This window comes from Gorilla gorilla, chromosome 16, assembly GCF_029281585.2.
Source record: "Gorilla gorilla gorilla isolate KB3781 chromosome 16, NHGRI_mGorGor1-v2.1_pri, whole genome shotgun sequence".
NCBI classification, from domain to species: domain Eukaryota; kingdom Metazoa; phylum Chordata; class Mammalia; order Primates; family Hominidae; genus Gorilla; species Gorilla gorilla.
Genome location: NC_073240.2, coordinates 21,406,193 through 21,419,797, shown reverse-complemented (window position 1 = coordinate 21,419,797; position 13,605 = coordinate 21,406,193). Strand labels below are relative to the sequence as shown.

At 46.7% G+C, this 13,605-nt stretch overlaps 1 long non-coding RNA gene across 1 annotated transcript; it reads right to left on the bottom strand.

The window, feature by feature from the left end:
• Positions 1–5,547: 5,547 nt before the first annotated feature.
• LOC129527257 (uncharacterized) lies at positions 5,548–12,620 on the bottom strand. The gene is made up of 3 exons (XR_008672226.2): positions 12,309–12,620; positions 7,571–7,623; positions 5,548–5,652 (listed from the first exon to the last, which is right to left on the bottom strand). It is a non-coding gene; the product is annotated as an uncharacterized lncRNA (long non-coding RNA).
• Between the last annotated feature and the right edge of the window lie 985 nt (positions 12,621–13,605).

Sequence of the window (13,605 nt, the reverse complement as noted above, 5' to 3'; positions counted from 1 at the left end):
ACATATCACACCTTTGTTTCTATAATAAGAGATTATTGTAAGGTATTTACATATACTCATTTAAAATGTAAATTTAACCAAGCTGCTTAAGAGATGCACCCTATGGTGTTTTCTATCAGAGAATGGAATTGCTTAACACATAAAGACTATGTAGTCTAGTGTTGAAACATGTTATTGAATAATATTTCTCATTTGAGTTGCTACAGGCTTATTAAGTGGTGTTTATGTATACATGTTTAAACGGTAAGCTAAGCAAACTTCATCAGAGATGTATTGTGCCCTGTTTTGTTTTAGAGAACAGATTTGGTATTACATGGACAACTCTGAAATGTAGTCTCAACAACATGTTCTTGAATGATATTATCATCATTCTGCAAATGTTATTATGAGGTGTTTACATATGTGCATTTAAGAGCTAAATCTAAGGAAGCTTCTTCAAAGATGCATAATTTGCTTTTTCCCCAAGAGAAGTATTTATTACACAGAGAACTTGGAATCTAGTGTTGACAACATGCTATTTTATGGTGTTTGTGATCTTTGCTCCACAGAAGTTACTGGGAGGTATTTACATATACTTGTTTAAAGGTAAATATAAATGAGTTTCTCCAAAAATGCATTATGCTGCTTTTGTTCAGAGAATTAAATTGGTTAACATATAAAAAACTCTTTTTTTTTTCTGAGACGGTGTCTCATTCTGTCACCCAGGCTGGAGTGCAATGGCGCGATCTCAGCTCACTGCAACTTCTGACCCCCGGATTCAAGCGATTCTCCTGCCTCAGCCTCCTGAGTAGCTGGGATTACAGGCACACACCACCATGCCCGGCTAATTTTTGTATTTTTAATAGAGATGGGGCTTCACCATGTAGGCCAAGCTGGTCTCGAACTCCTGACCTCAAGTGATCTGCTTACTTCAGCCTCCCAAAGTGCTGGGATTACAGCCACTGCGCCCAGCCAAAGAACTCTTAAATATAGTGTTAATAACATGCTATTGAATGATATTTCTTATCTTTGTTCCAAATGAGTTATTACAAATTTACATATACATGTTTAAAAGGTAAATCTAAGTAAACTTATTTAGGGATGTGTTACATGCTATTTTTTTTTCAGAATATGGAAGTATTTATTACATAGAGAACTCTGTAATGTAGTGTTGGCAACATTCTATTGAAAGATATTTCTTACACTGAAATACTTTTCCTGAGGGCTTATAATGAGGTGTTAACATATACACATTTAAAAGGTATATGGCAGAAAGGCACCATGGGCTGGTTTCTTTCAGGAAATGAACTATTTATCACAAAGAGACATATGAAATTTAGTGGTTTTTTTTTTTGTTTTTTTTTTTTTTTTGGCAAAGTCTTACTCTGTCACCCAGACTGAATTACAGTGGCACTATCTTGGCTTACTGTAGCGCCTGCCTCCCAGGCTCCCAGCTCAGCCTCCCATGTAGCTGGGATCATAGACATGTACCACCACATTGGGCTAATGTTTTTATATTTTATTTTTTATTTTTAGTAGAGTTGAGGTCTTGCTACATTGCCCAGGCTAGTCTTGAACTCCTGGGATCAAGTGATCCACCTTCCTCGGTCTCCCAAAGTACTGGGATTACAGGCCCGAGCCACCGCGCCTGGCCTGAAATTTAATTTTGATAACATGCTGTTAAATAATATTTCTTATTTGTTCCAAAGGAGTTATTATGAGGTGTTTACATATAAATACTTAAAATATAAATATAAGCAAGCTTCTTCAGAGATGTGTCATGTGGTGTTTTGTTTCAGAGAATGGAATTGTTTATAACATATAAAATTTAAAAGTCTCTTTTTGACAACATGCTAATGAATGATTTTCTTTTTTACATTTGTTCCTAAGGATTTATTATGAGGTATTACAAGGCGTGTTTAAAAGGTAAGTCTGGCTGGGCATGGTGGCTCATGCCTGTAATCCCAGCACATTGGGAGGCCAAGGTGGGTGGACCGCTTGAGCCCAGGAGTTCAAACATGGACAACATGGCAAAATCCCACCTCTACAAAAAATGCAAAAAAATTATCCAGGCATGGTGGCATGTGCCTGTAATTCCAGCTATTCAGGAGGCTGAGGTGAGAGGATCACCTGAGCCCAGGAGGTTGAGGCTGCAGTGAGCCACGATTGCACCACTGCACTCAAGCCTGGGTGACAGAGCGAGACTATGTCTCAAAAAACAAACAAAAAACAAAAACAAAACAAAAAAAGGTAAATCTAAGCAAGCTTTGGCAAAGTACATCATGTGCTGTTTTCTTTCAGAGAATGAGAATGTTTAGCACTTAAAGAACTCTGTGATCTACTGTTGATTAACATGCTATTGATGATAATTCTTACATTTGTTCCTATGGCTTATCATAAAGTGTTTACATAAAATATTTAAGGTAAATCGAAACAAGTTTCTTTAGAGATGCACCATATGTTTTTTTTTGTTTCAGAGAGTGGAATTATTTATTATTATTTCAGAGAATTCTGAAATTTAGTGTTGACAACATGCTCTTGAATGATATTTCTTATTATTGTTCCAAAGAGGTTATTATGAGGTATTTACATAAGCACATTTAAAAGGTAAATCTAGGCCAGGCACGGTGGCTCATGCCAGTAATCACAGCACTTTGGAGGGCTGAGGTGGGTGGATCGCTTGAGGCAAGGAGTTCGAGACCAGCCTGGCCAACATGGTGAAACTGTCTCTACTAAAAATACAAAAAGTAGCTGGGTGTGGTGGTGCATACCTGTGGTCCCAGCTACTCTGGAGGGTGAGGAAGGAGAATTGCTTGAACCCAGGAAGTGGAGGCTGCAGTGAGCTGAGATTGCACCACTGCAGTCCAGCCTGGACAACTGAGTGAGATTCATCTCAAAAAAAAAAAAAAAAAAGGTAAATCTAAACAATTTTTTTCAGAGGTGCATCATGTGCTCATTACTTTCAGAGAATGGAAATGGTTAACACATAGAGCACTCTGTAATCTAGTGTTGACAACATGCTATTGGAATGAAATTTCTCACATTTGTTCTTGATTTCTTTTTATGTATTTTCTATCTGAGTCTGTTTTTGGTTTGCTCTAAAGGAATACCTGAGGCTGGGTAATTGATAAAGAAAAGAGGTTTATTTAGCTTACATTTGTGCAGCTTGCCTGAGAAGCAACTCCCCTGCATCTGCATCTGGTGAGTCTCCTGGGGGGCTTTCACCCCTGGTGGAAGGTGAAGGGGTGCCGTGTGTGCAGAATCACATGATGAGACCGCAGAAGCAAGAGAGCAAGGAGGGGAGTTCCAGGCTCTTTTAAACATTCAGTTCTCATAGGAATTAAGAGTGAGAATTCACTCATTACAGAGAGGATGGCATCAACCATTCATGAGGGGTTTGTCCTCATGACACAAATACCTCCTATTAGGTCCCACCTCCACATTGGGTACAAATTTCAACATGATATTTGGAGGGAATGAATATCCAAACTTTATCATTTCACCTCAGACCGTCCAAATCATATGTACTTCTCACATTGCAAAATATAATCACCCTTTCCTAATAGTCCCCAAAGGCTTAACTTGTTCCAATCATCAACTCATAAGTCCAAAGTCTAAAGTCTGATTTGAGACTCAAGGCCAAGTTTTTACACCTGTAAGCCTGTACAACTAAAAACAAGTTGTTTGCTTTTAAGATAGAATGGTAAGACATATACTGGGTAGCGTTCTTATTTCAAAAGTGAGAAATTGGCCAAAAGAAAGGGTTATTGCAAGACTGAAATTGGCCATGCAAGACTGAAACCTATTGGCGAAGGCATTAAACCTTTAAGCTCCAAAATAATATTTGGGTCCATGTACTGTATCCTGGGCACCATGGTGCAAGAGGTGGTCGCCCCAAGGCCTTGGGCATTCCCACCCCCATGGCTTTGCTGGGTGCAGCCCACCTGGCTACTCTCACAGGTTGGAGTTCAATGGCTTTGGCTTTTCCAGGCTGAGGGTGCACACTGCTGGTGGCTCTACTGTTCTTGGGTCTGGAAGGTGGCATCCCTGTTCCCACAGCTCCATTAGCCATTGCCCTAATATAGGCTTTTTTTTGTGGGGCCCTCAACTGCACTATCCACTCAGGATTGCCTGAGTAGAGTCTCTCTTTGGGGGTTCTGCCCTGCAGCAGCCTTCTGCCTGGGCACCCTGGATTCCTGGCACATCCTCTGACACCTAGGTGGAAGCTTCCAAGCCTCCCCCACACTTGCATTTTGCAGACTTAACACATGTGGAAACTGCCAAGGCTTATGACTTTCACCCTTTGGAGCAGCAGCCCAAGCTGTACTTGAGGCTATTTGGGCTATGGCTAGAGCCAGAATGGCTTGGATATGGGAGCAGCATTCCAAGGTGCCACAAAGCTGTGGCACCTGGGGCCTGGCACCCAAAAACATACTGTCCCCCTAGACCTCTGGGCCTGTGATGAGAGAGGTGTCCTTGAAGATTTCTAAAATGCCTCTAGGGCTTTCCTCCATTGTCTTGACTATTAGCACCTGGCTCCCTTTTGTCTCTGCCTATGTCTCTAGCAAGAGATTGCTCCACTGCCCCCTTCAATTCCTTGTCTGAAAATGCTCTTTCCTTTCCTACCACATAGCAAGGTTGGAAATTTTCCAAATTTTAATGGTTTATTTCTTTTTAATTATAAATTCCACCTTTAAGTCATTCTCTTACTGTCAAATCTGGTCATAGGCTGTTAAAAAGCAGCCCTGCTGACCGGGCACAGTGGCTCATGCCTGTAATCCCAGCACTTTGGGAGGCCAAGGTGGGCAGATCACTTGAGGCCAGGAGTTCAAGGCCAGCCTGACCAACATAGCGAAAACTCGTCACTACTAAAAATACAAAAATTAGCCAGGCCTGGTGATGTGCACCTGCAGTCCCAGCTACTCAGGAGGCTAAGGTCAGAGAATCACTTGAATCCAGGAGGTGGAGGTTGCAGTGAGCTGAGATGGTGCCACTGCATTCCAGCCTGGGTGACAGAGTGAGACTCTGTCTCAACCCCCCCCAAAACAAAACAAAACAAAACAAAAAACAAACAAAAAAACCCAGCCATGCCACTTCTTGAACACTTTGCTGCTTAAAAATTTCTTCCGACAGATACCCTAGGTCATCACTCTTGTTTGTCCTTCCATGAATCCTTGGGGTATGGACACAATGCAGTCATGTTCTTTGCTATGGTGTCACAAGTGTGACCTTTGCTCCATTTCCCATTAACTTCCTCATTTCCATCTGAGACCTCATCAGACTGGACTTCACTGTCCATATCATTATGAGCATTTTGGTCACAACCATTCAACCAGTCTCTAGGAAGTTCCAAACTTTCCCTCATCTTCCTCTCTTCTTCTGTGCCCTCCACACTCTCCTAACCTCTGCCCATTACCCAGTTCCAGAGCTGCTTCCACATTTTCAGGTATCTTTGTAGCAATGTTCCACTTCTAAGTATCAATTTTCTGTATTAGTCCATTCATTCATTGCTATAAAGAAATATCTGAGACTGGGTAATTTATGAAGAAAAGAGATTTAATTGGCTCACAGTTCCACAGGCTGTACAGGAAGCATGATGCTGGCATCTGCTTGGCTTCTGGGAAGGCCTCAGGAAGCTTCCATTCATGGCGGAAGGCAGAGGGAGAGCATGTACTTCACGTGGCCAGAGTAGGAGCAAGAGACAGTGAGGGGAGCAGTGCTATACACTTTTAACCAGAGTTTATGAGAATTCACTTACTATTGACAGCACAGTACCAAGATAGATGGTGCTAAACCATTCATGAGAAAGTGCTCCCATGATCAAATCACCTTCCCATCAGGACCCACCTCCAACATTAGGGATTACGATTCAACATGAGATTCAAGGACACAGATCCAAACCATATCATGCTCTGTAATTCTTTCTTTAGCTTGGCCTATTCTGCTGCTAATGCTTTTGATTGTATTATGAAATTCTTGAGGAGGAGCCAAGATGGCTCAGTAGATGCAGCCAGGAGGAATATTCTCCCACAAAGATACTGGGATATTGAGAGAGACTGGCACACTCTGAGCAGCTCTTCAGAACAAAAGTGTTGAGAGTGGACAGAGGGAGGACACAGATGCTGGACTGAAGGGGGAGTATGCTGGGAACCCTACATGGGGTTTCTGAGCACCAGGACTTGTTGCTTGCTCCTAGCATCTCCTGGGGAAGGAGTAAACTGAACAGGTGAGGAATGGCCTACTCTCACCATGAACCTCCAGAATCCTAGCTGCAGGAGACCCCACAACCCCCACAGACAACTGAGCTGACAGGAAGAGCTGCCTAGAGAGGTAGTAGGGGCAGGACTCCAGCCTGTGCAGAGCCCAGAGGGTTTTGGCATGGGAATGGCTACAGTGGAGCATGGCCAGTGACATCCATCCCCCAAGGTTCGCCATGCTCCTCTGGGAGATTTTAGCCTTAGCAGGACTGTTGGACCTGGACAGAGCAGGATGGTCTTGCCCTTGGTCTTGCTCAGTCTGATCTGAGTGCCCCCTTGTCTGCTGGCCTCTCCTGAGGTCCCAGCCTGGCCATGCCTGCTTGCAGCACAGCCTTGGATGCCCAATCAGGGTGCTTCCCAGGGACCCTCATCACAGCTCCCTTGCTGGTGGACTGCACCTAACCTTTTGGAAGCTCCAGCAGACTGACCTCTGCTGATGCACACCAGTGTACCCACGGCCTCTTCCCCCACTGCTTTGTCAGCACACTCGCATGGGCAGATCTTGCCTACCATGCTGGTGCATGTGTGTGCAGGTATTACACCATGCCACTGCTACTGGCATGAGTGCACCCTGCTGCTCTCCACCCCTGCTGATGTGTGGTCACTCTGCCATGTCACCAGTGCCAGTATGAACATGTGCACAGACACTGACAACCCTGCCCCTTCCACACCACTGCAATCACCAGTGCAAACGCATGCACGGACACTGGCAATCCTGCCCGCATCATGCCACTGCTGTTGCTGGTATGAATGCACACGTGGACACCAGCAACCCTGCCCCCACAAGTTCCCTGTCCCTGCCATGCTGCTGCCAGTGTGAGAGCATGTGCAGGAATGCTGCTGCCCTGCTCTCACCAGTGCCCCTCCCCAGCCAATGTGCATGCACCCCATTGTGCTGCTGCAGCTGCTGGCATGCATGAGTGAGCACAAATCCCACTGCCATTGCCCCAATGAAACACTTTGGCTGACACCCCCCATTGGAGTGTTGGAGGTCAGTGGACCAGGAACACCTTGGCCCCTCTAGTCCGGCAAATTCCTAAATCAAGGGGCCAGAGAAGAAAGCTGGGAGCCCAAAACCAGTCCCCCAGAGTTAGAGCAGTTAGCCCAGGAGTGCTGAGCTAAGCCTTAGCTCCCCTAAAATGATCCAGAAACAAAATCAGTTAAATGAACCCACCTTACATCACAATCAAACCCCAAAGGGCATCACATATACAAGCAAAAAAACCCATCCAAAGGAAATAACTTCAAAGATTAAAGGAACATCAGCCCCACACATAAGGGAAAGAATCAGCGTAAAAACTATGGTAATTCAAAAAGCCAGAGTGTCTTCCTACCTCCAAATGACTGCACTAGTTCCCCAGCAATATTCTTAACCAAGCTGAAATGGCTGAAATGACAGACACAGAATTCAGAATAGGAATAGGAATGAGGATTATCGAGATTCGAGAGAAAGTTGAAACCCAACCCAAGGAATTTAAGGAATACAATAAAATAATACAGGAACCAAAAGATGAAATGGCCATTTTAAGAAGGAACCCAAATTGATCTGATGTAGCTAAAAAATTTATTTCAATAATTTCTAAATACAATCACAATTATTATTATTATTATTATTATTATTATTATTATTATTATTGAGACAGAGCTCTGCTACCCAGGCTGGAGTGCAGTCAGGGGATCCCAGCTCACTGCAACCTCTGCTTCCTGGGTTCAAGTGATTCCCCTGCCTCAGCCTCCTGAGTAGCTGGGACTACAGGTACAGTACACCACACCTGGCTAATTTTTGTATTTTTAGTAGAGATGAGGCTTCACCATGTTGGCCAGGCTGTTCTCAAACTCCTGACCTCAGGTGGTCCACCTGCCTTGGCCTCCCAAAGTGCTGGGATTACAGGAGTGATGGGTCTGGCATGGTGGCTCACACTTTTGATCCCAGGACTTTGGACTGCTGAGCGCGGAGGATCGCTTGAGCACAGAAGATTGCTTGAGCCTAGGAGTTCCAGACCAGCCTGGGCAACATGGTGAAACCCGGTCTCTTTTTAATTTTTTTTGAGACTGGGAGTTTCGCTCTTGTTGCCCAGGCTGGAGTGCAGTGGCATGGTTTTTGCTGGCTGTGGCCTCCGCCTCCCAATTTTGGGAGGTTTTCCCTCAGCCTCTGGAGTGGCAGGGATTGCAGGCATGAGCCACCATGCCCGGCTCATTTGTTTTTTATTTTTTTATATTTTTAATTTTTATTTTTTGGTACAGACGGGTTTCTCCCTGTTGGTTAGGCTGGTCTCAAACTCCTGACCTCAGGTTATCTGCCTGCCTCGGCCTCCCGGGTTGCAGGCGTGAGCCACCGGGGTGCTGGGATTGCAGGGGTGATCCACCACGCCTGGCCCACTTTATTAATCAGAAAGGAATAGATCGGCCTGGCATGGTGGCTCACGCTTGTGATCCCAGGACTTCGGACGGCCGAGGGCGCGCAGATCTCATGAGCCTAGGTGTTCCAGACTGGCCTGGGCAACATGGTGGAACCCGGTCTTTTTTTTTTCGAGGTGGAGTTTCGCTCTTGTTGCCCGACTTGGAGTGCAGTGGCGCGGTCTCAGCTCCCAGCGGCCTCCGCCTCTGGGTTTGGGTGGTTCTCCAGTCTCAGCCTCCGGAGTGGCTGGGATTGCACGCGTGAGCCACAATGCCCGGCTCATTTTGTAGTTTTTTTGTACTTTTTCTTTTTGTTCTTTTTTGGTAGAGACGAGGTTTCTCTATGTTTGTCAGGCTGGTCTCAGACTCCCGACCTCAGGTTACCCGCCAGCCTTGGTCTCCCGGGGTGCTGGGATTGCAGGTGTGAGCCACCGCTCCAGGCCCAATTTATTAATCAGAAAGGAATAGAGCGGCTTGGCGTAGTGGCTCACGCTTGTGATGCCAAGAATTTGGACGGCCGAGTGCGGCGGATCGCTTGAGCCAGGAGTTCCAGATCCGCCTGGGCAACATGGTGACGCCCGGTCCCTTTTTTTTTTTTTTTTGAGGTGGAGATTCGCTCTTGTTGCCCAGGCTGGAGTGCAGTGGTGAGGTCTCGGCTTGTCGGGTGTCTGCCTCCTGGGTTTGGGTGGTTCTCCTGCCACAGCCTCCCGAGTTCCAGACTGGCCTGGGCAACGCGGTGAAACCTGGTCTCTCTCTTTTTTTTTTTTTTGAGACAGCTTCTTGCTCTCTTGCCCAGGCTGGAGTGCAGTGGCACGATCTCAGATCACTGCAAGCTCCGCCTCCTGGGTTCACGCCATTCTCCTGCCTCAGCCTCCCGAGAAGCTGGGACTACAGGCGCCCGCCACTACGCCTAATTTTTTTTTTTTTTTTTTTTTAGTAGAGTCGGGGTTTCACCGTGTTAGCCAGCATGGTCTCGATCTCCTGACCTCGTGATCCGCCAGCCTGAGCCTCTCAAAGTGGTGGGATTACAGGCGTGAGCCACCGCGCCCGGCTTGTTTTTTTTTGTTTGTTTGTTTTGAGACGGAGATTCGCTCTTGTTGCCCAGGGTGGAGTGCAGTGGCGCAGTCTCGGCTCGCCGGGCCTCCGCCTCCCAGGTTTGGGTGGTTCTCCTGCCACAGCCTCCTGAGTGGCTGGGATTGCACACGTGAGCCATCATGCCTGGGTCATTTTTTTTTTTTTTTTGGTGGTGATGGAGTTTCTCCATGTTCCTCAGGCTGGTCTCAAACTCCCGACCTCAGGTTATCTGCCCGCCTCGGCCTCCCGAGTGGCTGGGATTGCAGGCGTGAGCCATCGTGGCCGGCTAATTCCCTAACTGTGCAATTGCAAGGTCACTAAACAAACTCAACAAAACGTATTTTTCCTTAAATAGTAAAAAATAATATAATGCATGTTTCAATTAATTATCTTTGTTTCTCGCTTCTGTATTATGCTTCCCCCTGCACAGATCTAACCCCGCCCCACAAAATGCTTAAAAGATAGCCCTTGGTTCCAGAACTCAATGCTTTAAATGTTAAGCCGACTGGGCCAGTGCACTTAAATAATATCCTCCTAAACTCCATCAGTCTCTCTAATTCCTTAAAAATCCCGCTACAGGATTACAGGCCTGAGCCACCGCGCCCGGCCCAATTTACTTATCAGAAAGGAATAGATAGGCCTGGCATGGTGGCTCACGCTTGTGATCCCAGGACATTCAACGGCCAAGCCCGGGGAATCCCATGAGCCTAAGAGTTCCAGACCGGCCTGGGCAACATGGTGAAACCCGGTCTATTTATTATTATTATTATTAATTTTTTTTCTTTTTTGAGGCGGAATTTCGTTCTTCTAGCCCAGCTGGAGAGCAGTGGCGTGGTCTCAGCTCCCCGTGGCCTCTGCCTCCAGGTTTGGGTGGTTCTCCAGCCTCAGCCTCCCGAGTGGCTGGGATTGCAGGCGTGAGCCACAATGCCCAGCTCGTTATTTTTTTTTTTTTTCTTTTTGGTACAGATGGGGTTTCTCCATGTTGGTTAGGCTGGTCTCAAACTCCCGACCTCAGGTTAACTGCCCGCCTCAGCCTCCAGGGATGCTGAGATTGCAGGCGTGAGCCACCGCGCCTGGCCCAATTTATTAATCAGAAAGGAATAGACCAGCCTGGCGTGATGGCTCACGTTTGTGATCCTAGGACTTTGGATGGGCGAGCACGGCGGATCTCTTGAGCCTAGGAGTTCCAGACCCTCCTGGGCAACATGGTGAAACCTGGTCTCTTTTTTTTTTTTGGCGGAGGGGGGGCGGAGTTTCGCTCTTGTTGCCCAGGCTGGACGGCGGTGGCGAGGTCGTCTTGGTTTACCAGGCCTCTGCCTCAGCCTCCAAGTGGCTGGGATTGCACGCGTGAGCTACCATGCCCGGCTCATTTATTTATTTATTTATTTTTTGGTACAGACGGGGGTTTCTCCCTGTTGTCAGGCTGGTCTCAAACTCCCGACCTCAGGTTACCCGCCCTCCTCGGCCTCCCGGGGTGCTGCGATTGCAGGCATGAGCCAGGGCGCACGGCCCAATTTATTATTTTTATTATTTTTTTCGATACGGAGTCTCTGTCACCCAGGCTGCAGTGCAGTTGCGCTATCCCGGCTCATTGCAACCTCCACCTGCAAGGTTCAAGCGATTCTCCTGCCTCAGCCTTCTGAGTAGCTGGGATTACAGGCGCCCGCCACACACTCGGCTGATTTTTTTGTATTTTTGGTAGAGACGGGGTTTCATCATGTTGGCCAGGCTGGTCTCGAACTCCTGAACTCAGCTGATCCACCCACCTCGGCCTCCCAAAGTGCTGGGATTACAGGCGTGATCGGCCTGGCTTGGTGGCTCACGCTTTTGATCTCAGGACTTGGGATGGCTGAGCGTGGCAGATCACTTGAGCCTAGGAGTTCAGACCGGCCTGGGCAACATGGTGAAACCAGGTCTCTTTTTTGCTTGTTTTTTTGAGAGGGAGTTTCGCTCTTGTTGCCCAGGCTGGAGTGCAGTGGCGCGGTCTCGGCTCCCCGCGGCCTCCCCCTCCCGGGTTTGGGTGGTCCTCGTGCCTCAGCCTCCCGAGTGGCTGGGATTCCAGGCATGAACCACCATACCCAGCTAATTTTTTTTTTTTTTTTGGTCCAGATGAGGTTTCTCCATATTGGTCAGGATGGTCTCAAACTCCCGACTTCACGTTACCCAACCGCCTCGGCCTCCCGGGGTGCTGGGATTGCAGGTTTGAGCCACCGCGCCCGGCCCAATTTATTAATCAGAAAGGAATAGATCGGCCCGGAGTGGTGGCTCACGCTTTTGATCCCAGGACTTCGGACGGCCGAGTGCGGCAGATCGCTTGAGCCTAGGAGTTCCAGACCTGCCTGGGCAATATGGTGGAACCTGGTCTCTTTTTTTTTTTCTTGAAGCTGAGTCTCGCTCCTTTGCCCAGGTTGGAGGGCAGTGGCGCGGTCTCGGCTCGCCTAGGCCTCCGCCTCCCAGGTTTGGGTGATTCTTCTGCCTCAGCCTCCTGAGTGGCTGGGATTGCGGGCGTCAGCCACCATGCCCGGTTAGTTTTTTATTTTTTATTTTTTTGGTAGAGATGCGGTTTCTCCATGTTGGTCGGGCTGGTCTCCAGCTCCTCACCTCGGGTGATCCGCCGGCCTCGGCCTCCCGGGGTGCTGGAATTGCAGTCGTGAGTCACTGCGCCTGGCCCGAAACCCGGTCTCTTAACGGAGAAACAAAACAAAAGACACAAAGATTAGCCGGGCGTGGTGGGCCCCGCGGGTAGTCCCAGCTACTCCAAAGGCTGATGCAGGAGGATTGCTTGAGCCCCGGGGGTGGGGGTGGTGGAGGTGGCAGTGAGCCATCATGGCCCTGCTGTAGTCCAGAGTGGAGGACAGAGCGGGACTGTGTCTCAGGAAAAGGGAAAGGAAAAAAAAAAAAAAAGAAAGTATATAAAATTGTTAAATCAAGGAGCAGCTGGACAGTGTATTACTGAGAGAAGTAGAGGCAAAGGTTAGCGGACACCAGTGGTCACTTAGTGGAACTGCAGGTGCTCCCCGACAGGAGGCTGCTACTCTTCCTAAAGAACTCTATTATTGACTTAAAAAAAAAAGTTGTAGGTTTGTTACAATATCCAAATAGCTAAACTTTATATAGCCTCAACCCTCTTCTAGCACTGCTCTAAGCCTTTTCCTGCTCTGAAATAGCTACTATTGTTACCTTCATTGTAGGTATGCCGGAGGTTGTTGTGGAAGGACCAGGGAAACTGACTATGAAATTGACTTGCAAGTTTCAGACTTAAAGGTTCTTCCTGCTCTGCTTCTTACATTGCCACATTTTAGTTAACATATCTCTTAAAATACTGGTCTTTTCTATATTTGGAGGGACTCCTCTTGCAATTTGAAGTTTTTTCTTGCACTAAGCATTTGGTCATAAGATCGTCTGTGTTTTATGTCAGTTTAAGTTCAGACATTGTTCAGTTAGGAATGTAAATATGAGCAAACAGGTATCTGATTGAAATAGATAACCTAGAAAAAAATCACTTATGAAAAAGTCAAGAAAATGTGAATTCTGGATTTGCGGCTATTTTCAGAATGTATTAATTTTTTGGTATTTAATGGCATTGTGAATATATTTTAAAAAATTCTTTGTCTTCTACAGATACATATAAGGTAATTAAAAAATGATATGATGTATAGTTTTTACTTCAAAATAATTCAGAGGAAGAAGGAATGTGTATAAATGAAGTGGGAATATAAATGAAACAAAACTGGCTGTGGCCAGGTGCGGTGGCTCACGCCTGTAATCTCAGCACTTTGGGAGGCCAAGGTGGGCGGATCACTTGAGGTCAGGAGTTTGAGACCAGCCTGGCCAACATGGTGAAGCCCTGTCTCTAATAAAAATTATAAATAAATAAATAAATTAGCTGGGCGTGGCA